Source organism: Macaca thibetana, chromosome 12 (genome assembly GCF_024542745.1).
Source record: "Macaca thibetana thibetana isolate TM-01 chromosome 12, ASM2454274v1, whole genome shotgun sequence".
In the NCBI taxonomy this organism is placed as follows: Eukaryota; Metazoa; Chordata; class Mammalia; order Primates; family Cercopithecidae; genus Macaca; species Macaca thibetana.
The window spans coordinates 61173373-61197438 of record NC_065589.1 but is presented as its reverse complement, the minus strand read 5'-3'; the positions used below and the strand labels follow the sequence as shown (position 1 = coordinate 61197438).

General features: G+C 40.8%; 2 protein-coding genes and 1 pseudogene across 8 annotated transcripts in view; 2 read left to right on the top strand and 1 right to left on the bottom strand.

The window, feature by feature from the left end:
- The window catches only part of NEUROD1 (neuronal differentiation 1), a 1109848-nt gene that overhangs the window by 46302 nt on the left and 1039480 nt on the right, over window positions 1-24066 (bottom strand). The gene's annotated exons all lie outside the window — the stretch shown is intronic.
- The window catches only part of ITPRID2 (ITPR interacting domain containing 2), a 424384-nt gene that overhangs the window by 205329 nt on the left and 194989 nt on the right, over window positions 1-24066 (top strand). The window lies entirely within an intron of this gene.
- Window positions 15449-15558, top strand: LOC126933288 (uncharacterized; annotated as a pseudogene).

Genomic DNA, 24066 nt, shown 5'->3' with positions numbered 1-24066 from the left:
CTGACTTTATATTACTCCATGTTTTAATAATATGCCTAAATAATGATTTGAGATTTTAATTTGCTTTAACCCTTATATTTTCAAGTTTACCTCTCTTTTCTGTATTAACTCCAGCAGTAGTTTCTGTGGTTCTACTAGAGAGGAGGTACATATCAGAGTGAAGGGCACAAATAGCTATAAATCACCCTAAATTTGGTTTCCACAATTTAAGCCTCAAAGAAAAGAGTCCAGTTAATATAAGGAAAAATAAAGACATGCATTTTTTCTTGCACTTCTAAGTTTGTGGGCAGATACACTAAAATTGAATAGTGTATGAAGAGGTTATGCTATCATGACTGTATCAGTTAGCTTAGCAACAATCAAGTTCAAAGTCTCTTTGTAAAAGCAAAGGGTTATTTATAACACTACCTGTCTGCTATGGATTCTCTCTACTGGATATTTAAGCTGAAGGAGAACCTCTTTATTGAAACACTGACTTTCCTGTGACAACATGAGGAAAGAGCCAGGCATAGTGGCACACATCTGTAATCCCAGCTCTTCAGAAGGCTGAGGTGGGAGGGTTGCTTGAACCCAGGAGTTCAAGACCAACCTGGGCAACATAGCAAGATTCCATCTCAAAAAAAGAGGGGGAGAAAAAGAATAATGGTGGACCCCACAATGGCTCTTAAATCTTCTGTTCAGAAGTAACCTATGTCACTTCTGCTCAAAAATGATTCGACAAATCAAGTCATACGACCAACACTGATATCTTTGGGCAGTAATTACAATCTTATCATTGGGACAGGCTCTAAGGGAAAGATTTGGCAGGGAGTGGCAATATTTTTACCTCAATACAACTTGCCACAATTCTCATTTTAAGCATGCATTGTGTGCTTAATTGTTCAGATTTATGGGTTACATGTGTCAAAATAGTTATTCATCTATATTTTCCCCATGGGAGAATGTAAAATATGAGAGAAAACATCACTTAAGACAGATAGAAAACAGGATGAGAAGAGTGAAGCAGCATTGAATGTTTCCAGATAAGTATGCAGTATTGTTTTATTCGTGTTCAAAATAGAGGAAAGTGGTCTCCATCTTATCAAACTGAAAAAAGTTTGTGAAGGAAAAGTTTGTGGCTTAGGAGCCATTTCAATGGGGGAGAAAAGTAATAAATAATAACTAACATTTGAGTGCCCTCTTAAAATTTATAACTGTAATTTTATTTAATACTTTTAGCAACCACCTGAGGGAGATAGCATTGCTTCCATTTATGAGTGAGGACACTGAGGCTCAGGTTAAATGGTTGGCCCACATTTTCAGAATAAGTTTCAGAAGGAGAACTTGAGCAATTGCTCTACTTCTGTACACTGTATGCTTTACACGCAGAAAAGAACAAGCCAGGAAAAGCATGTAGCGTGCCTCAGGAGAGGGTCCCAAATGAGGGGATAGAATGGAAGGAAATGGCCGGAGGACAGTGTTGGATTTAGTTGATGGAATTCTCCTATGTGAGAACATGAAGGAAGTGAAGCAGTCAGGTATATATGACCTCAAGTGTTTTGAAGTCCTTAATTGGTGATATGGGAAGCAATACAATGATTTACTTAAGAAATATTTGTCAAAGACCTACAGACAGGATGATAGACAAGGAAGGCATTGCTGATACAGATTGTGGACATGGAAGAACTTAGCTAGGCCTAAAACTTAGGTTAAAATTTTTAACAATTTAATTCTATTTTCCATCCCCCACCTTCAGCTGCCTTAGACTAGCAGGATATATGCCTGTGTAGTATATAAGATCAGTGGATGCGATGGTCTTGTCACGGATCCAGCCTTATAATTATTAGAATTATAAGGAAAGATTGGAAAATGGGTTTTGGTTCTCTTTGGAGGATATTCCGATTCCTATCATTAGTGGAAAGAGCCAGGGTACTAGCATTGTTGAAAAAAATTGTGATTTGACTACTTCTGGCCAGAGACAACAGTGAGGAATGTTCCAATAGATTTGGTTCCTGTGTTCATTCAGGTCTTCTGTGAAGTAGTCACCAAGATGAGACTAGACCGGCAAGAGATATGTTTGGTGAAAAACTTATGAAGGATAGCAGGGAAGGAGGGGGAGAAGGTAGCGAAAGCGCTCAGACTATGATGCAGGTCTTACACTTGTGAAAGAGAGGGGAAACAGAAGAGTCAGGTAGAAAGGGTCTCAGGTTCAATAGAGTTTTAAGAAAGTTTTGGCCAGGCTTGAGAAGCTGGGGAGTTCTCAAATCAAAATGGCCAGTCACAGGAATTCTGTGTCTAGTGGGAATGGGTTGGGAATACTACCCTCATTCCACTCAGTCTTTGGATGGCAGCTCCATGGGGAAGATGTGGCCTCAGAGTGAACACAGTAAGGGATGTAGAGGAGCAGGAATTGGGGCCATCAGTCAACTATGCTCCCCACAGCAGATCTGCCACAGTCGGCGCTTGCACTGCGAGCATCTACTTCTCCATTCAGGTTTGGGGGAGAATTTCTCCATGGCTCCCATCAGCCTCCCTTCATGAGAGGATCTTAGAGGGAAGTTAGTGGAACACATTATGGTCCCTGTCATTGCAGTTGGTCTCAGGGCTATAATTGGTATTCATCCCCTTCCTCCTCTATTATGAATTCTAAATTCTCAGCTACTACTCTCAGCTACCACCTTGGCATGTGTAATTGCCTTACCTGGTGGTATCATCTGAATCTTGATTTCTAAGGTGTCTGGGTTTCTGAAAATAATATATTTCTCAGACCAGATTGCTCTATGTGTTTGTTAACCACTATAGTGCGCCAAAGATGTATCAGGAGGTGCCCAATTGGATCACCTGAGTTGTACACATACTCCTTCCCAGCCCTATTGGTTAAAAGCAGCCCTACCTCCTCCCACTGATCACGGTAAATTACTCTGCCAGAAAGGTTATTCTTTTACTGGTCTGCTGGTCTATGGACACAAGGAATCCAATGTGCCCTGGTAGCAGCCAGAGCTTATAGTTTAACGGTAACATTTCTGTAGCTCCTGAAATGAGAGTTCTCTCTTTGCAGACCAGTACTTCTAAGCTTGCAGAGTTCATAACTGTGGGAAGTATGAGAACCACCCCCTCTACTGTATCACTGGGAAGGATGGTAAATGGGACCAATCCTGCTTCTACTCCTTGGTTCCCAGATCCATGTAGTTTTCCTATTAGGAACACAGCACTGTATAGAAGTTTCTGATTTAATGCGCCTACTGTATCCTGAAGAATGGTACCCTATCTTTTCAGAGAATTGCCTCTGAGCTGAAGCTTCATCTATGTCTTAAAAGGTTATCCAAGTACTCTCTAAGGCTGGCTGCTTACACATGTGTGGTATATAAGATCAGTGGATGCGACGGTCTTGTCATGGATCTAGCATTCTGAGTTGGGTGGTATATGATAAGATCAGTGTATCCTATCCAGTGTATCCAGTCCTGTACTTGCTTTGTTTTGAAGTGGTAACCCTGGTTGGACTCTATGCTGCACAGGATTCATGCCTGTGGATCAAGGAAGTTCATAAGTCCCCAGATAGCAGAGCTGACTAAGGCTCTGTAAACAGCAAAGGCAAATCTATACTTGAAATGGGTATCTTTTCCTGTGGTGATGAACCAATGACCTCTCTAGAATGGATGGAGTCCAGTGTAGCCAATTTGCCATGAAGTAGCTGTTTGGTCTTATCAAATATAGTACCATGTCAGGGGCTCAGTATTAAAATTCAGAGGCAGAGATAATTACGTTGACCTTGTAAATAGGAGTCTATGCTGATGGACTTGTACACAGCCTTTGTACTCACAGGCTGTTGCTGGAGTGGCCAATGAGAAAGAATAGCTAACATCAACCAGGCAAGTCATTTTGTGGACTTTGTTGTTCAATACTTCTTCAATGGTAGATGCTTTCTGGTGGCTGTTAACATGTAATACAAAAACACATTTTGTGCAACTCCCACATGTCCCACATGCCTCTCCTGACAACTTCTTGCATCTTATTTTCTAGTCCTTTTTCTTCCAAGCCCCTACCAATTGGCCACTGTTTAGGAATCTTTATATATTCTCACCTTGAACCACTTCTCCTTGCATATCAAAAGAATAATCAGGTACACTGCTCTTAGCTGTGCCCAATGGGAAGATTTTTTCCTCTCCACTGTTTCTCAGATGTACCCCCAAATGTGTCTGTAATGCAGTCACTGTCCATTTTCAGTCAAATTTTGGTCCTACACCATATGGGTCCTGCAGTCCGGGGCCTCTCCACACCATATGCCCTAACTATGAAATGAGCCTGGAAAAACCTTTTCAAATAGATATTTCTCATGCTGTAGCATATAAGTTATGCATTTTCTTTTCTTAGTCTCTTATTTTACATGTATTCAAGGCCTTAGAAACAAGAATTATATATTCTAATCAATAAACAGAACAAATACATATCTTATTCCAAGGTGCCAAACTTGACAGTATTCAGGAATATATCTTATTTGCATCCACATTTGTGTTTATTCTAAATTAAAAGAAAATAGATGTATACAAGCCCAATCCTTGCTTGCATGAATATCTTTCTCACTAATTGTTTCCTACTGTATTTCCACCCAGAAAAGCAGGAAGCTGAAATCATTTACAGTTAGTAAAGCAACACCATTGCCATGCTTTTTATTACACAACAAACCATAAGTCATAAGTGAATGATCAACATTTTCTATATGCTTTAGGAACAATCAAGTCCAAAATCTCTTTGTAAAAGCAAAGAGTTATTTCTAAAACTACATATCTGCTATGGATTCTCTCTACTGGGTATTTAAGGTGAAGGAGAACCTCTTTATTGAAACACCGACTTTCCTGTGGCAAAAGGGGGAAGAGCCAGGCATAGTGGCACACATCTGTAATCTCAGCTCCTCAGGAGGCTGAAGTGGGAGGACTGCTTGAACGCAGGAGTTCAAGACCAACCTGGGCAACATAGCAAGATTCCATCTCAAAAAAATGGGGGGAGAAAAAGAATAATGGTGGGCCCCACAATGGCTTTTAAATCTTTTGTTCAGAAGTGACCTATGTCACTTCTGCTCAAAAATAATTGGAGAATCAAGTCGTATGACTAATTCTGATATCTTTGGGCAATAATTACAATCTTATCATTGAGACAGGCTCTAAGGGAAAGATTTGGCAGGGAGTAGCAACATTTTTACCTCAATACAACTTGCCACAATTCTCATTGTAAGCATGCATTATGTGCTTAATTGTTCAGATTTCTGGGTTAGATATGTCAAACTAGTTATTCATCTATATTTTCCCCATGGGAGAATGTAAAATATGAGAGAAAACATTACTTAAGACAGATAAAGATTCCTTTTCAAGATGGTCGAACAGGAACAGCTCTGGTCTGCAGCTCCCAGCGTGATCAATGCAGAAATTGGGTGATTTCTGCATTTCCAACTGAGGTACCTGATTCATCTCACCGGGACTGGTTGGACAGTGGGTGCAGCCCATGGAGGGTGAGCTGAAGCAGGGCAGGGCATCGTCTCACCCGGGAAGTGCAAGGGGTTGGGGGATTTCCCTTTCCTAGCCAAGGGAAGTCATGACAGATGGTATCTGGAAAAATGGGTCACTCTTGCCCAAATACTGCACTTTTCCAATGGTCTTAGCAAATGGCACACCAGGAGATTATATCCCGTGTCTGGCTTGACAGGTCCCATGCCCAAAAAGCCTTGCTCACTGCTAGGACAGCAGTCTGAGATTGACCTGTGAGGCAGCAGCCTGTCAGGGGGAGGGGCATCCACCATTGCTGAGGCTTAAGTAGGTAAACAAAGCAGCTGGGGAAGCTCAAACTGGGTGGACCCCACTGCAGCTCAGCAAGGCTGGTTGCCTCTGTAGACTCCACCTCTGGGGGCAAGGCATAGCTGAACAAAAGGTGGCAGAAACTTCTGCAGACTTAAATGGCCCTGGCTAACAGCTCTGAAGAGAGCAGTGGTTCTCCCAGCATGGTGTTTGAGCTCAAAGAATGGACAGTAGTGGTTCTCCCAGCACAGATTTTGAGATCTGAGAACGATTCCCTCCTCAAGTGGATCCCTGACCCCCATGTAGCCTAACTGGGAGACACCTCCCAGTAGGTGCTGACTGACACCTCATACAGGCAGGTGCCCCTCTGGCATGAAGCTTCCAGAGGAAGCATCGTGCAGCAATATTTGCTGTTCTGCAGCCTCCGCTGGTGACACCCAGTCAATCAGGGTCATAGGTGAACCTCCAGCAAACTCCAACAGACCTGCAACTGAGGGACTTGACTGTTAGAAGGAAAACTGACAAACAGAAAGGAATAGCATCAACATCAACAAAAAGCACATCCAAACCAAAACCCCATCTGTAGGTCACCAACATCAAAGACCAAAGGTAGATAAAACCACAAAGATGGGGAGAAACCAGAGCATAAAAGCTAAAAATTCTAAAGACCAGGGCACCTCTTCTCCTTCAAAGGATTGCAGCTCCTCTCCAGCAATGGAACAAAGCTGGATGGAGAATGGCTTTGACAAGTTGACAGAAGTAGGCTTCAGAAGGTCGGTAATAACAAACTTCTCCAAGCTAAAGGAGGATGTTCAAACCTATTGCAAGGAAGCTAAAAACTTTGAAAAAAGATTAGATGAATAGCTAACTAGAATAAACAGTTTAGAGAAGACCTTAAATGACCTGATGGAGTTAAAACCATTCCACGAGAACTACATGACTCATATACAAGCTTCAATAGCTGATTCAATCAAGTGGAAGAAAGGGTATCAGTGACTGAAGATCAAATTAATGAAATAAAACGAGAAGAGAAGTTTAGAGAAAAAAGAGTAAAAAGAAATGAACAAAGCACCCAAGAAATATGAGACTCTGTGGAAAGACCAAATGTATGTTTCATTGGTGTACCTGAAAGTGACAGGGAAAATGGAAGTTGGAAAACATTCTTCGGGATATTATCCAGGAGAATTTCCCCAACCTAGCAAGGTAGGCCAAGGTTCAAATTCAGGAAATACAGAGAATGCCACAAAGATACTCCTCTAGAAGAGCAACCCCAGGACACAGAATTGTCAGATTCACCAAGGTTGAAGTGAAGGAAAAAATGTTAAGGGCAGCCAGAGAGAAAGGTCAGGTTACCCACAAAGGGAAGCTCATCAGACTAACAGTGGATCTCTTGGCAGAAAGTCTACAAGCCAGAAGAAAGTGGGGACCAATATACAACGTTCTTAAAGAAAAGACTTTTCAACCCAGAATTTCATATGCAGCCAAAGTAAGCCTCATAAGTGAAGGAGAAATAAAATCCTTTGCAGACAAGCAAATGCTGAGAGATTTTGTCACCACCAGGCCTGCCTTATAAGAGCTCCTGGAGGAAGCACTAAACATGGAAAGGAATAACTGGTACCAGCCACTGCAAAACATGTTAAATTGTAAAGACCATCAATGCTACGAAGAAACTGCATCAACTAACGGCAAAATAACCAGCTAACATCAAAATGACAGGATCAAATTCACACATAACAATATTAACCTAAAATGTAAATGGGCTAAATGACCCAATTAAAAGACTGGCAAATTGGATAAAGAGTCAAGACCCATCAGTTTGCTGTATTCAGGAGACCCATCTCACGTGCAGAGACACACATAGGCTCAAAATAAAGGGAGGGAGGAAGATCTACCAAGGAAATGGAAAGCAAAAAAAAAGCAGGTGTTACAATCCTAGTCTCTGATAAAACAGACTTTAAGCCAATAAAGATCAAAAGAGACAAAGAAGGCCATTACATAATAGTAAAGGGATCAATGCAACAACAAGCGCTAACTATCCTAAATATATATGCACCCAATACATGAGTACCCAGATTCATAAAACAAGTCCTTAGAGACCTACAAAGAGACTTAGACTCCCACACAACAATAATGGGAGACCATAACACCCCACTGTCAATATTAGACAGATCAACGAGATAGAAGGTTAAAAAGGATATCCAGGACTTGAACTCTGCTCTGCACCAAGCAGACCTAATAGACATCTACAGAACTCTCCACCTCAAATCAACAGAATATACATTCTTCTCAGCACCACATGGCACTTATTCCAAAATTGACCACATAATTGGAAGTAAAGCACTCCTCAGCAAATGTAAAAAAACAGAAATCACAACAAACTCTCTCAGACAACAGTGCAATCAAATTAGAACTCAGGATATAAGAAACTCACTCAAAACCGCAAAACTACATGGAAACTGAACAACCTGCTCCTGAATGACTACTGGGTAAATAACAAAATGAAGGCAGAAATAAAAATGTTCTTTGAAACCAAAGAGAACAAAAATACAACATACCAGAATCTCTGGGACACATTTAAAGCAGTGTGTAGAGGGAAATTTATAGCACTAAATGCCCACAAGAGAAAGAAAGAAAGATCTAAAATTAACACCTAATATCACAATTAAAAGAACTAGAAAAGCAAGGGCAAACAAATTCAAAAGCTAGCAAAAGGCAAGAAATAACTAAGATCAGAGCAGAACGGAAGGAGATAGAGACCCAAAAAACTCTTCAAACCATCAATGGACCCAGGAGCTAGTTTTTGAAAGGATCAACAAAATTTGTAGACTGCTAGCAAGACTAATAAAGAAGAAAAGAGAGAAGAATCAAATAGACACAATAAAAAATGATAAAGGGGATATCACCACCGATCCCACAGAAATACAAACTACCATCAGAGAATACTATAAACACCTCTATGCAAATAAAGTAGAAAATCTAGAAGAAATGGATAAATTCCTGGACACATACACCCTCCCAAGACTAAACAAGGAAGAAACTGAATCTCTGAATAGACCAATAATAGGCTCTGAAATTGAGGCAATAATTAATAGCCTAACGACCAAAAAAAGTCCAGGACCAGACAGATTCACAGCCGAATTCTACCAGAGGTACAAAGAGGAGCTGGTACCATTCCTTCTGAAACTATTGCAATCAATAGAAAAAGAGGGAATCCTCCCTAACTCATTTTATGAGGCCAGCATCATCCTGATACCAAAGCCTGGCAGAGACACAACAAAAAAAGAGAATTTTAGACCAATATCACTAATGAACATTGATGCGAAAATTCTCAATAAAATACTGGCAAACCGAATCCAGCAGCACATCAAAAAGCTTATCCACCACCATCAAGTCGGCTACCCCTGGGATTCAAGGCTGGTTCAACATATGCAAATCAATACACACAATCCATCACATAAACAGAACCAACAACAAAAACCACATGATTATCTCAATAGATGCAGAAAAGGCCTTCAACAAAATTCAACAGCCTTTCATGCTAAGAACTCTCAATAAATTAGGTATGGATGGAACATATCTCAAAATAATAAGAGCTCTTTATGACAAACCCACAGCCAATATCACACTGAATGGGCAAAAACTGGAAGCATTCCATTTGAAAACCAACACAAGACAGGGATGCCTTCTCTCACAACTCCTATTCAAGATAGTGTTGGAAGTTCTGGCCAGGGCAATCAGGCAAGAGACAGAAACAAAGGGTATTCGATTAGGAAAAGAGGAAGTCAAATTGTCCCTGTTTGCAGATGACATGATTGTATATTTAGAAAACCCCATTGTCTCAGCCCAAAATCTCCTTAAGCTGATAAGCAACTTCAGCAAAGTCTCAGGATACAAAATCAATGTGCAAAAATCACAAGCATTCCTATACACCAGTAACAGACAAACAGAGAGCCAAGTCATGAGTGAATTCCCATTCACAATTGCTACAAAGAGAATAAAATACCTAGGAATCCAACTTACAAGGGATGTGAAGGACCTCTTCAAAGAGAACTACAAACCACTGCTCAATGAAATAAAAGAGGACACAAACAAATGGTAGAACATTCCATGGTCATGGATAGGAAGAATCAATATCGTGAAAATGGCAATACTGCCTAAGGTAATTTATAGATTCAATGCCATCCCCATCAAGCTACCAATGACTTTCTTCACAGAACTGGAAAAAACGACTTTAAAGTTCATATGGAGCCAAAAAAGAGCCCGCATTGCCAAGACAATCCTAAGCAAAAAGAACAAAGCTGGAGGCATGCTACCTGACTTCAAACTATACTGCAAGACTACAGTAACCAAAACAGCATGGTACTAGTACCAAAACAGAGATATAGACCAATGGAACAGAACAGAGTCCTTAGAAATAATCAGAAGTGATAACATGCTAGCAGCCCTCACTCACTCCCAGCACCTCCTCGGCCTTGGTGTCCACTGTGGCCATGCTCAAGGAGCCCTGCAGACTGCTGCTGCGCTGTGGGGGCCCCTCTCTGGGGCTGGCCGAGGCTGGAGCCAGCTCCCTCTGCTCGAGGGGAAGTGTGGAGAGAGAGGCGTGGCCCTTGCAGGCTGGCCCGGGTTCTGGTTGGGCATGGGCTTGGCAGGCCCCACACTTGGCATGGCTGGCTGGCACCTGCTGGGCTTGATCAGAGGCTGGCTCCTGTGCGTGAACTGCCATTCCCTCTTCACGGGGTTGTTGGCTACAATGGCGGGTCTCCATCTATTTCTCCTTCCCCTCTTTTCTTCTTGGTTGTCTGGGATGAGCTCCCTCTGGGCTGCCGGAGTGCCCAGGTTAGGCACCGCAAAGTCCCGGGGACGAGTGCCAGTAACAAGTGAAGCCTGCTGGGCTTCTGGGATGGGTGGGGACTTGGAGAACTTTTCTTGTCTAGCTAAAGGATTGTAAATGCACCAATCAGCACTCTGTGTCTAGCTAAAGATTTATAAACGCACAATCAGCACTCTGTGTCTAGCTAATTGGGTGGGGACTTGGAGAACTTTTCTGTCTAGCTAAAGGTTTGTAAACGCACCAATCAGCACTCTGTTTCTAGCTAATGGGGTGGGGACTTGGAGAACTTTTGTGTCTAGCTAAAGGATTGTAAACCTATCAATCAGCACTCTGTGTCTAGCTAAAGGTTTGTAAACGCACCAATCAGCACTCTGTCAAAATGGACCAATCATCTCTCTGTAAAATGGACCAATCAGCAGGATGTGGGTTGGGCCAGATAAGGGAATAAAAGCAGGTCACTGGAACCAGCAGTGGCAACCCGCTTGGGTCCCTTTCCATGCTGTGGTAGATTTGGTCTTTTGCTCTTCGCAATAAATCTTGCTGCTGCTCACTCTTTGGGTCTATGCCACTTTTATGAGCTGTAACACTCACTGCAACAGTCCGCGGCTTCATTCTTGAAGTCAGCAAGACCAAGAATCCACCAATTATGGGCACAATAACACCACACATATACAACCATCTGATATTTGACAAACCTGACCAAAACAAGCAATGAGGAAAAGATTACCTATTTAATAAATGGTGCTGGGAAAACTGGCTAGCCATATGCAGAAAGCTGAGACTGGATCCCTTACTTACACCTTATACAGAAATTAATTTGAGATGTTTAAAGACTTAAATGTTAGACCTAAAACCATAAAAACCCCAGAAGAAAACCTAGGCAATACCATTCAGGACATAGGCATGGGCAAAGACTTCATAACTAAAACACCAAAAGTAATGGCAACAAAAGTCAAAATTGACAAATGGGATCTAATTAAACTAAAGACTTCTGCATAGCAAAAGAAACTACCATCAGAGTGAACAGGCAACCTACAGAATGGGAGAAATGTTTTGCAATCTACCCATCTGACAAAGAGCTAAAATCCAGAATCTACAAAGAACTTAAACACATTTACAAGAAAAAAACAACCCCATCAAAAGTGGGCAAAGGATATTAACAGACACTTCTCAAAAGAAGACATTCAAGCATCCAACAGACACAGGAAAAAATGCTCATCATCACTGGCCATCAGAGAAATGCAAATCAAAACAACGAGATACCATCTCATACCAGTTAGAATGGCAATCATTAAAAAGTCAGGAAACAACACATGCTGGAGAGGATGTGGAGAAATAGGAAGTGTATTTCAACCATTGTGGAAGACAGTGTGGCGTTTCCTCAGGGACTGAACTAGAAATACCATTTGACCCAGTGATCCCATTACTGGGTATATATCCAAAGGATTATAAATCATTCTACTATAAAGACACATGCACATGTATGTTTATTGCGGCACTATTCACAATAGCAAAGACTTGGAACCAACCCAAATGTCCATCTATGATGGATTGGATAAAGAAAATGTGGCACATATACACCATGGAATACTATGAAGCCATAAAAGAGGATGAGTTCATGTCCTTTGCAAGGGCATGGATGCAGTTGGAAACCATCATTCTCAGCAAACTATCACAAGGACAGAAAACCAAACACCACGTGTTCTCACTCATAGGTGGGAATTGAGCAATGAGAACACTTGGACACAGCGCGGGGAACATCACACCCCAGGGCCTGTCATGAGGTGGGGGGCAGGGGGAGGCATAGTATTAGGAGAAATACCTAATGTAACTGACGAGTTAATGGGTGCAGCAAACCAACATGGCACATGTATACACATGTAACAAACCTGCAGATTGTGCACATGTACCCTAGAACTTAAAGTATGTGTGTGTGTGTGTGTGTATATATATATATATTATATATATATATAAATAAAGACAGAAAACAGGATGTGAAGAGTGAAGCAGTGTCGGATGTTTCCAGATAGGTATGCAGTAAATCACATATAGAAGGAGAGTAAATTCTGTGTTTTTCTTTTCTTTTTTTCCCCCTCAAGGATGTAACTTCAAAGGTTATAGTTTACTGTAACCTTATTTGGCTCTGAGTGCCTTCAGTGGTGAAGGTGCTGTATGATTTCCTTGGTTATAGGAAGTCTTTGATGACTTTCTCAGATGCTGGTTGTATTAACGATGTGCTGAGTGTGTAAGCAGGTTTACTGTATACTGTGGGGTTGGGATGGCAGAGGTCTCATGATGCTTATCCCATTCTCCAGTGGTGTCCTTTTCATTTATTTTTTCCCCAGTATTTTATTCATTGGTTTGAGCAGTTCAGGTTTCAGGCCAGGAGATGCTCACGGGTAAAAGCCAGTTGTGGCTAAAGCAGGTGGGTAAATGCAATACCCAATGGTGGGCAGAGGTCCTAGCCTTGGCAGTGGTGGCTGGGGGAGCTCTAAGTGAAACACTTTGAGGTCTTTTCAGGGAGAAGGGAGGGAGCCACCCCAAGTCCCCTACAAGGCCAGCAGGAAAGCGATCCATCTCCCAGTCACACTCCCGACTGAGTGTTCTAGGTATTGAGATCAGATAGGCACCTCTTTTCATTCGCTGTAATTCTGATATTCCATGTAGAGAGGGATTGTGACTTTACCCCTTGTTCAAGGGCACTCCTCCTGTGTGGATGTAGAAACCCTGAAATGTCCCACAAAGGCTATGTACAGGTGCACCCACACCAAGCTCCCATGGGAGAAGCCCTAAGTGTGTCTGCGGTGGTGGGCAAGGGGTAGAAGTCCCCTTCTCCGTGACCCTTAATGAGCACCAGGGCTGCTTGATATTAGGGTAGAGTAGCAGACTTTCCCTGCTGAGCCCAGCACTGCATCTGTACCTCTGTTGAAAGACACTTCCCACAAGCAGATATTTCTGTGACTCAAGGCCTGCCATCTGGATTCTTTTGTCCCACAGGGTGCTCCCTTGATGTGGTGCACTCCCGCTTCCTCTAGGAGTAGGAGTCCCTGAGGGCCAGACTACTGTGAATCCTAGTGCTCCTCTGGGTCTAGCAACCCAGTGGGGCTGCCACACTCCAGGCTGGTGCTGGGGAATGTCTGAAAGGGATCCAGTGATGTGATCTAACCAGCCGCAGGTACCAGCACCAGCTCTGATGGAGGTGGCAGGGGAATAACATAGATGCTGAGAGATTTCCTTTGTTATAAATAGCCTTACTATTGGCTTTCACAAACATCCATTGTAGTAGTAATAAACTGGTCACATGAGCACACTCACAACCTCCTGGTTAGGCAGGATGTTGCAGGCAATTGTGATAGCTGAAGTCACTCATACATTTTATTCTTCCCTGGTGCTGTGTTATTCTACCAGGAGATGCTGTAATGGATTGTGTCAGTTGGCCTTCAGCAAGGAGGTGACACTTGCAAAACAGCATCAGCTATGGCGGTAGCGGTGGGATTTGTGCTGGCTTTATGTTATCCAAGGGAGGTACTCTAATGTCTCAGTCAATGCGAAGGGCCATAGAGCTCCCCAAAGTCCCCATTCTTTATGTTAAGCTACGAGGACAGGTGGAGGGGCAAAGCCAGGTGGGGGCTGGATCAGGCAAGTCTGTGCTCTGGCTCCCCATGTGTGCGCACAAGCAACGGCCCCAGTGGGGATCAGAGGGAAGTTCTCTGGCTTCCAGGGTGGTACTCCAGGGAAGAGTGCAGCTGCCTCTGCTGCACATAAGAATCCACACAGGGAGTGGCGAATAGCAGGTGGCAATAAGCCCCACACAGCTCCCATGCACTTAGCAAAGCAGGTCTCGCACCACATTGTTCCACTAGCAGCAGCTAGCTACGTTCCAGACAGCCTGTGCTCAGAACCCACAACTGCCCCAGGCGGTAAACCTTCCCCACTGAGAAAGAAACCACAGCTTTCAGGTCATGCCTCTCCCAGTCTGGCCCCGAAGCAGAGGCATCCAGCTTCTGCACCTGTGGCTACAGCACACTTTCTGCCCGTGGTCTAGGGGGTTCGTTCCTAGTTGAGATTATATCACGAATCTCAGTTGGGAGCTTCTCTCCACCTGTGACCACCGCCTGAGTTAACTGGCCAACTTCCATGAGGTCCACGGTGAGGTAGGATCAGAAATGGCTTCCCTTTGTCCCCACTGGCATCTGGGAGCCAAAGCATGTCCCAATGCCACTCCTTCTCATATACTCCCCGATGCTCACTAAATCAGTTCCAGCTCTGGGTAGGGTTGAGGGTTTCCTCTGGGGACTGGATTGCCAGGTTCCCCAGTGGGAGTGTATATCCCAGAGGCAGTTTCTCCCCCTGCACACTAAGGGGACTCACAGTTATCTGCCTGGCTCATGGTGTAGGCTGCAGCCTGCTGCTTCTTTCAAGGGGTCTGTGGTTTCTTCAGTTTTCCTGTTAAGTTCCTGTATTGCTTCTTGGAAAAAAGTTCACAGCATGAATCTCTCCACACTATTTTGTCTTTCCAAGTGGGAGAGGCATACTAACAACCTCTCCAATTCACCATCTTTAAAAAAAAAAAAAAAAAAAAAAAAAAAAAGAGACATAGGTTTACACCAGAAGCTAAGAGCCATGCCAACTTTGTCAAACTACATCATTTTCTCCTCTATAAATGGGAATAATAATAATATCAACCCGGCAACGTTTTGTAAAAGTCTAATATAATAAACATGTAACTAATAGAATACCTAGCACATAGCTCTGTTTAATAAAATTTCCTATTATACTCTGATTTTATGTAGTTAAACCTTATGAAGCTGCCAACATTTGATCTTTTTAACGTACAAAAATTGTAATTTCAGTGTTTCATGAAAGGAGAACAGGTTAAGACTCCCCTATCGGGCCTTTGGGCCTAATAGCATATATATAGTTCAGGCATTACCACCTTGTGGAATCTAACCATCATTTTTACAAAGTTCCAGTTAGATCGCAGGAATAAGCTTTAGTGATCTATTGCACTGCATTTTGAACATAGTTAATGATATGGTTTGGATCTGTGTCCCCACCCAAATCTCATGTTCACCTGTAATCCCCAGTGTTGGAGGTGGGGCTGGGTGGGAGGTGATTGGATCAAAGGGGTGGGATTCTCACAAGTAGATTAGCACCATCTCCTCGGTGATGTTCTTGTAATAGTTATCATGAGATCTGGTTGTTTAAAAGTCTGTAGCACTTCTCCCCTCTCTCTCTTCCTCCTGCTCTAGCCTTGTGTGACGTCTCACTCCTCTTTTGCCTTCTGCCATGATTGAAAGATCCCTGAGGCCTCCACCCAGAAGCAGATGCTGCCATGCTTCCTGTACAACTTGCAGAACCATAAGCCAAATAATCCTCTTTTCTTTATAAATTACCCAATCTCAGGTATTTCTTGATAGTAAAACAAGGATGGACTAACACAGTTAATAACGTTTATTTCAAAATCGCTCGAAGAATAGATTTTTAATGTTCTCACCACAAAAAAAAATGATGTCAGATGATGGGTATGTTAATTAGCTTGACTGAATCTATACTGTCTATATATATATACATCAAACCATCACATTATACTACATAAATATACACAATTATTTGTCAGTTAAAAATGGTAATTTCATGTGATCTAACCTATTATTAACAAAGTTATGTATAATTTAATCCCAATTCCTAACATGCGTAAGATTCTAAGAATCAGATTTAGGATCTAATGTTTATGATTTCATAAACATCAAATCATAATTTCTAAGAATTTTTTTGATTTCTAAGAATTATTTATTGTTTTACAGCAAAAAAATAGCATGATAATGTAGAAGTTAGAATTCTTCTTTTTGGTTCCATGCCGTTTCAAATGATTAGGATTACCTCCTATCTGTGGTCTATGCCTTGGGTGTAAACTCCTTGATTAGATAGAATTCCAAAACCCACATGACTGGGAAGTACATCTCACAAACTAAAGGTGGGGGAGGATGGAAAGAAGGGAGATATATGAACAGAGAACTCATGTAGTATATCTTCCATTCCCCAGTCTTATGCTCTGACAATTAAAGTCAATTACCAAGGAGAATTCAGGCAATGATGTTAACTGATGTTGTCCATGTCAACTTGTTCTCTCGAAGCAGCTGAAAACAAGTGTGAGAATAAATGGACATTTCTGTAAATAAAATTTTTTTTGCAAATTCTGGCATATTTCTTACAAGTGTGGGAGCTTTAGTATTTGTACTCTCCCATGGACTAGAATTGAAAATTTCTATTATAATTACTTTCAGCTACTGAAGTCATGTGGGTCCATTTGAGGTATTTGCATAAGTGTATTTTAAGGCAATTTATTTCCTAACATTAAGTAAGTGTTTGATGCCTTAATTATAACTCATCAAGAAAGACCATCTATTTACCTGTCTATTATCAAAATTTCTAAATTATAGACTGAGGAAAAATGTGAATGCCAGTTGTACTTAAAAGAAATAATAATAATTTACTTATGCAAGAAAATTATAGAGTGCATACACTAAGCTATGATAGATAATGCTTTGGTAAACTAATTGGATATATCAGTTATATCATTATTCTAGAACCTATATTTCTAACCACTCATATTAAAATAAAACAAATTCCCACTACATGGATTTTTTACACATGCAAAGAAAGGCACAGATCACAAAAAAACTACCTATAAAAGTGACTACTAATAACTAATAATTTATAGCTTAAATGACACCTTAAACTATAATTTATTACTTTAGCAGAGATATCACTGTTATTATAATTGTTCATTTATACCTGGAATGACCAAAAGAATGGTTTTTTTTTTTTAAGATGACAAACAGGCATAGGTCTGAAAATGAAAAAGTTTCTGTACCAGCAAAGCTGAGAAGATGAATCCTGAAACATTTAATCAATTTTTAAACATTTCCTTATAGATCAAAGGAAAGATTACTGCAAAGTTTTATGAATCAGCATTGGGTTCATAGCTTAGGTCTAAGAGAGGGTAAAAATACATCAGGAAACAAACAAACAATAAGTGCAGCCAGTTCAGTCTAGAAATACAGCAGATGGTTAAAATCAGAAGTCATATATTTAACTCAAAGAGCCAAGGTCCAAACCACCAGGTAGAAGTTATGAGAAGAACACCACTGAGCTCCAAACTCCAAACTGGGGATAGAAGCTGAGCAGAGGTGCCTAGTCACAGACCCAAAAAGGTAGTTGCTTTTTGTTTTCTGCACTTTAAAAATACAACAGAAGATAATGGCTGGCCCTCTCTGGCATGGTCAGACTAGAGCCAAGTATGAGCTGGTTGAGTGTTGCACCTGTCCAACAAAATCAGGACACGTTCTTATTTCCTAGAGGTCATTGTAAGGGACTGTGAGGGTGTAGACAAGTCAGCAGCAATCAGACACACTGGACACTCTTGGACTAACTCACCTTGCCCAGGTGACATTTTTGCATGTTTGTTGATTTCAGGACAGGAGAAAGAGAACCAGAAATTTGAACTGTTTTGCATGGCAAATGTGGACAATCTTTAGGAAAAAAAAAATTATCATATTCTTTTAGTCGGTGGCATTCAGACTGGACTCCAGTTCTCTGGAAAAGTAGAGTGTTGGGTCTGTTTGGCTCCTTCACTGGAACCAATAGGAAAGAAGCAACAAGTGAAGGGGGAAATGACTTAATTGAATAGTTTGTAACTTTGAAACATGCCATAATCCATTTCCATATTCCACAGAGAATGCACTTGCTTTTCCTTAATGATTTTCCACTTCTGCCCTGAGCATTTGCAGAGTGTAAATCAGAGACTGAGAGGCACCAGCGGCCCATTCTGCTCCTCAGATAATAACACATGCCCTAAAGCTTCAGTTAGTGGGTTCCCAACCCATCAACAAATGGAATTTCTAACATTGCTCTTTAGTGATTGCATTAATGGGATAATTTTCTCGGACAGGATGTATTTTTTTCTGAAATTATCTGAAGTTTCCTCTTCCAAACTCTATCTTACTGTCCACTCCCATGGTTATCTCCTTGTGCACTGGAAAACAATATCAATCCCCACATTAGTTTTCTATTTTTAGACCTGGTTTGGTCAGTCTATATAGTAAAATGGTTTATATTTAGCCCCTAAGTTTCTCCCATTAGTCATTCAGACTCGTCACTCCCTTAGTCATTTTTTGTTGGTTGATTGGTTGTCAGTTTTATGCTGCTTGACCTGAGAATAAAGACAGCATTTCCAGGGATAACTCATAAGGGTGGGGTCAGATATTTTCATCTATAGACTATAATGAATCTATATATACCTTGGAAGCTGGGCTAACTTCTTACCCTTTTTCAACCCATATTTTTTTTAGCCTCATGTGATTAGTTCTGAGTTCTTTTTATTAATGATATCTTCCCATCTTGGAAAACAGTTCCCATGGTATGTTGTTATCCCTAGAACTTAGCCCATATGCCTGGCACATAGTTAGAACTCAAGATATACTTGATGAATAAATGAAAAAATAAATGAGTCAAACATTACTGGTAAGAGTTATTTCCAAATTATCTTTTATCTGGATTTATAAGGTTTTTTTTCTATTTTTCTTTAACACCTTTTAGTTTTTAGTTCAATTGAGGTGTGTTATCAGTTCAACTATTAGAGTACAATCTCATACTGTACAAGCATATATGTCCATGTTTTGCATAAAATTTGTGGAGCCACATGACTTGAATGATCTTTGCCATAGGATTTCTGGCCTGGTAAGTGACTTTAGAAATCATCTGGTCTGATTCCAACATTTTATAGACTTTAAACCTGACACCTAGAAAAGATTCTAGGGGATATAATTAAATGTTTTCTGTTATAATTTTCTCTTTTATTCACACTTTATTCTTTGTATCTGAAGACCATACCATGTCATCTGGAATGGTCAACTCTTTCATACCACTCAAACACGTTTTTTTCCCCTTACATTTGAAAACCTAGCTACTGTTTTATTTTATTTTATTTTATTTTATTTTATTTTTTTTTTTTTTTTTGAGACGGAGTCTCACTCTGTCGCCCAGGCTGGAGTGCAGTGGCCGGATCTCAGCTCACTGCAAGCTCCGCCTCCCGGGTTCACGCCATTCTCCTGCCTCAGCCTCCCGAGTAGCTGGGACTACAGGCGCCCACAACCGCGCCCGGCTAATTTTTTGTATTTTTAGTAGAGACGGGGTTTCACCGTGGTCTCGATCTCCTGACCTTGTGATCCGCCCGCCTCGGCCTCCCAAAGTGCTGGGATTACAGGCGTGAGCCACCGCGCCCGGCGCTAGCTACTGTTTTAAAGGACTTATCTCCATCTGTGTTTCAAACTCAGCAATCTGCAAGCTCTCTGGCAATCCACTGATGATCCCTGAAGTTTCCTAGATGAAAATGATTAATTCTAGATAGTTAAAAGTTGACCTTTTAGAGTTTTGAGATTCAACGAGGTCCATAATCAGCATCCATCTGAGGTTCTTGCTGTGGTCTCTTTTCTGCATGTAATTATTTTCCTTTATATTTGCCCTTTTGATTATATGTGGAATTTTGAGGATGGTCGCTTGGTGGCACTGTAGTTAACAGCTTGATTTTCTTGTGTATTTTTCCACTGCCTTCATAGCTTTTGTTTTTAAATTGCAATTATGTGAAATACGTGCGTCTTTTAAATTCTGCTGCAGGTGAAATGATTTAATGACTCTTGACTTCTGGATTAATTTTAAGCATTATAAACATTGTGAAAACAGACTCTTGCTAATAATGATCATTATTGTAATGGCTTGAGGCATAATCATTTGCTAACATTAACCAAGTTATTAAAATCCATCATGAGTTTAATTTGAAAAAATTTCGTTCCTTTGCAATAAATGGCTAATGATATTAGTCTCATCTTTGTGAGGCCAAAATTTACCATATGACTTTGTACTTTCACTACTTGATAGAAATCTACTCTTGTTAACACAGGCCATATTATCCCTATTGTTTACCAAGCCTGTGTTGTTCCCTATATTGGTACTGAATTGGGCCATATGGTGCACAATGTACATGCAATTGTCACTTTTCTTTTATGCCCTGCTATTTGATAATTTATCATTTTACAGAGCAAATGACCTTAACAGATGTTAAAATTAATTACCACGACCAGTCAAACCTGTAGGGAAAGGGAAACGTTCTCATTTTATGACTCATTTTTGTCAAAACTGGATATGATATTTATAATAATCAGATTTTTTGATATATTTGTATAACTTTGTAACGATGCCTTTAAAAAGTGTCCAATCTTAAAGTTAGTAATAATTTTCCAGAAATATTCTCTTTCAACTGATTTTTTTTTTCTTTCTACCTCTTACCTCTGCAACCCTCTGCCCTGCTCACAGACCAGCATTCTGGAGAGGCTGTTTTTTGAAACAACTGAAAGAAACTGCTTAGAGAGCAAGTGTGTAGTTGCCATTTTTTTTTTTCCCCACAAAGAACCTGAGTCTGGACTTTAAATTTACTTACTGCCTCATTATTTCCTTTGATGAATCATGCAAAAATCTTGACCTTCAAGGGTACTCTACCCAGCAGATATCCACGAGGATAATGATCTTATTTCCAGAACACCTTAATTAGAAAAGGAAAAAAAATAAGTATAACAAACAACCCCCAAAATAAACAAACTTTGGCAACTGTGGAAGGGAAAAAGCTGTATTTCTTAGTGGGTACTATTTTGTTTCCAGAAGTTTTCCCCAAAGGAAGCAACCAGGTGAATATCGCACACTGACTGATATTAGAGATTAGCCTTCCACAGGCTCACTGATGAACTGTAATCTTTATGGCTGTTAGCTGTTTCCTCTTCAAAACAAGTCGATGTTGTTATCCTCATTTTTTAAAGAACCAGAGAGACCCACGATGGAGAATTAACATGCCCAAGATTGTTTAGTGAGTGGGTAGAAGGCATGTTAATTGGCCATTGAATGCTAAGTAAAAAATACACTCTTGCTCTCTAATCAATTTCTTTCAACTGTTTCAAAACTCAATCTCTTCAGAATGCTGGTCTGTGAGCAGGGCAGAGGATTGCAGAGGTAAGAGGTAAAAAGAAAAAAAATCCCCGAAGGAAAATCAGGTAATTTAAAACTCACGGCCGGGCGCGGTGGCTCAAGCCTGTAATCCCAGCACTTTGGGAGGCCGAGACGGGCGGATCACGAGGTCAGGAGATCGAGACCATCCTGGCTAACACGGTGAAACCCCGTCTCTACTAAAAAATACAAAAAATTAGCCGGGCGAGGTGGCGGGCGCCTGTAGTCCCAGCTACTCGGGAGGCTGAGGCAGGAGAATGGCGTGAACCCGGGAGGCGGAGCTTGCAGTGAGCTGAGATCCGGCCACTGCACTCCAGCCTGAGTGACAGAGCGAGACTCCGTCTCAAAAAAAAAAAATAAATAAAATAAAAATAAATAAAACTCACATACAAAATTTACTTTCATATATATATGTGTGTGTGTGTATTTTTTTTTTTAATTATTTTTTGAGATGGAGTCTCACTCTTGTTGCCCAGGCTGGAGTGCAACGGTGCGACCTTGGCTCACTACAACTTCCACCTCCTGTGTTCAAGCAATTCTCCTGCCTCAGCCTCCCGAGTAGCTGGAATTACAGGCGCCCGCCACCATGCCTGGCTAATGTTTTGTATTTTTAGTAGAGATGGGGTTTCGCCATGTTGGCCAGGCTGGTCTCGAACTCTTGACCTCAGGTGATCCACCCCGCTTGGCCTCCCAAACACCTGGGATTACAGGTGTGAACCATTGCACTCGGCCTACTATAATATTTTAATGAGGTAAAAGTTACAGATTTTCAGTAAAATTATGAGCATTAGTAACTCCCTGAGCAAAAGCTATTCATTCATTCATTCCTTTATTCAAAAACATAGTGTGCAGCATCTACTCCATGTAACAGGTTGGGCATTAGGGATACTAGGGAAGTTATTATAGCCAAGGTGACCCCCCTAATGATTTATAATACTGCAAACCTGCCCCAGATACTTGTGTTACATGGTTAAATAGCATGTCTTTTAGTTAACAGTAAAGTCAAAGTATGGAATCTAGCCAAATTTATTAGAATAGAATCAACCATAAGAGAAAATCTAGACTAGAAAACTGAGTTCCAGAAAAGTAACACCACTTATTCAAGATCTCATAGTTAGACAGTGGCAAAGAGAAGTTGATTACCAGTATTTTATTTCATTTCATTTTGTTTCATTTCATTTATTTTTGAGACAGGGTCTTGCTCTGTCACCCAGGCTGGAGTGCAGTGTCGCGATCCTGGCTCACTGCAACCTCCACCTCCTGGGTTCAAGTGATTCTCGTGCCTCAACCTCCTGAGTAGCTGGAATTAGAGATGTGCACCACCACACCCAGCTAATTTTTGTATTTTTAGTAGAGACGGGGTTTCACCATGTTGGCCAGGCTGATTTTGAACTCCTGGTCTCATGTGATCCGCCCACCTTGGCCTCCAAAGTGCTGGGATTACAGGCGTGAGCCACCTTTGCCCAGCCTTGATTTACACTTTTTAAGAGTTCACTCCATTGTAAAATACTCTTTTCCAAAGACCGCCCAAAATAAGAATTTTAATTCCCCAAACTTATATATAATAAGTGTATACTGAGATAGATTTTTTTAACCTGAGGGATGGTACAATAGAATGTAATAATGATTTATGTTTGTGTTAACGTGCATCTCAATAGGAACTACTCAGTGAAATTTTATATGACTTAAAGATATGAAAATTGTTTTCCTTGTGTTTTATGAAGCTTTAATAATGACTAATGCGTTTGTGGACTGAAAATTTTCCCTTTTCAAATAAAGTAAGAGGGAAAAACATATCCTTCTACAGGAAATAGTGACCATAAATTTGTTTTGTGTTAACAGATTTATTATTTCTAATACAGTTTTTTAAAAGTGCTTTTGGTTGTTGCTGCTGTTGTTTGAAAGTTGTTCTAGTTATTTAGTACCTTTCAACCAATAAAAGTTTACAAATTCACATGTCAAGTTTTATAAAACTTTTTATTTCTTTAGTAAGGTATTTTTAATAATTATTTTAATATTTCTAATATTTAAGAATAATTAAACTACGATGATGATAGTAAAATCATACTATGACAAAATCCAGACTCTGTAGAGCAAAATGGGGTTTCAGGACAGGCGGAGACAGACTGAGCTTCTGGTCCATTAAGGCTGCCATGTAATGGTCTGACCACTTATCTGCGGAGTTTCCTGCTAGCCAGACATGATCACATCAATTTCCTTCATCGGCAATTGTTACACAATTATAACTTGGAGAGGGAGCAAAGTCATTTTAGAGTCTGAACACCAGGACCAGGAGTTAATTGAGCCCCTCCACCAGGAAGGAACAGTAACTCCTACCCTGTTTGGAAAATTTAATTGTGAAGAACGTGGTGTATGCCACATTGTGAAAGATGTCTCACAAAAAAACTCAGAGAA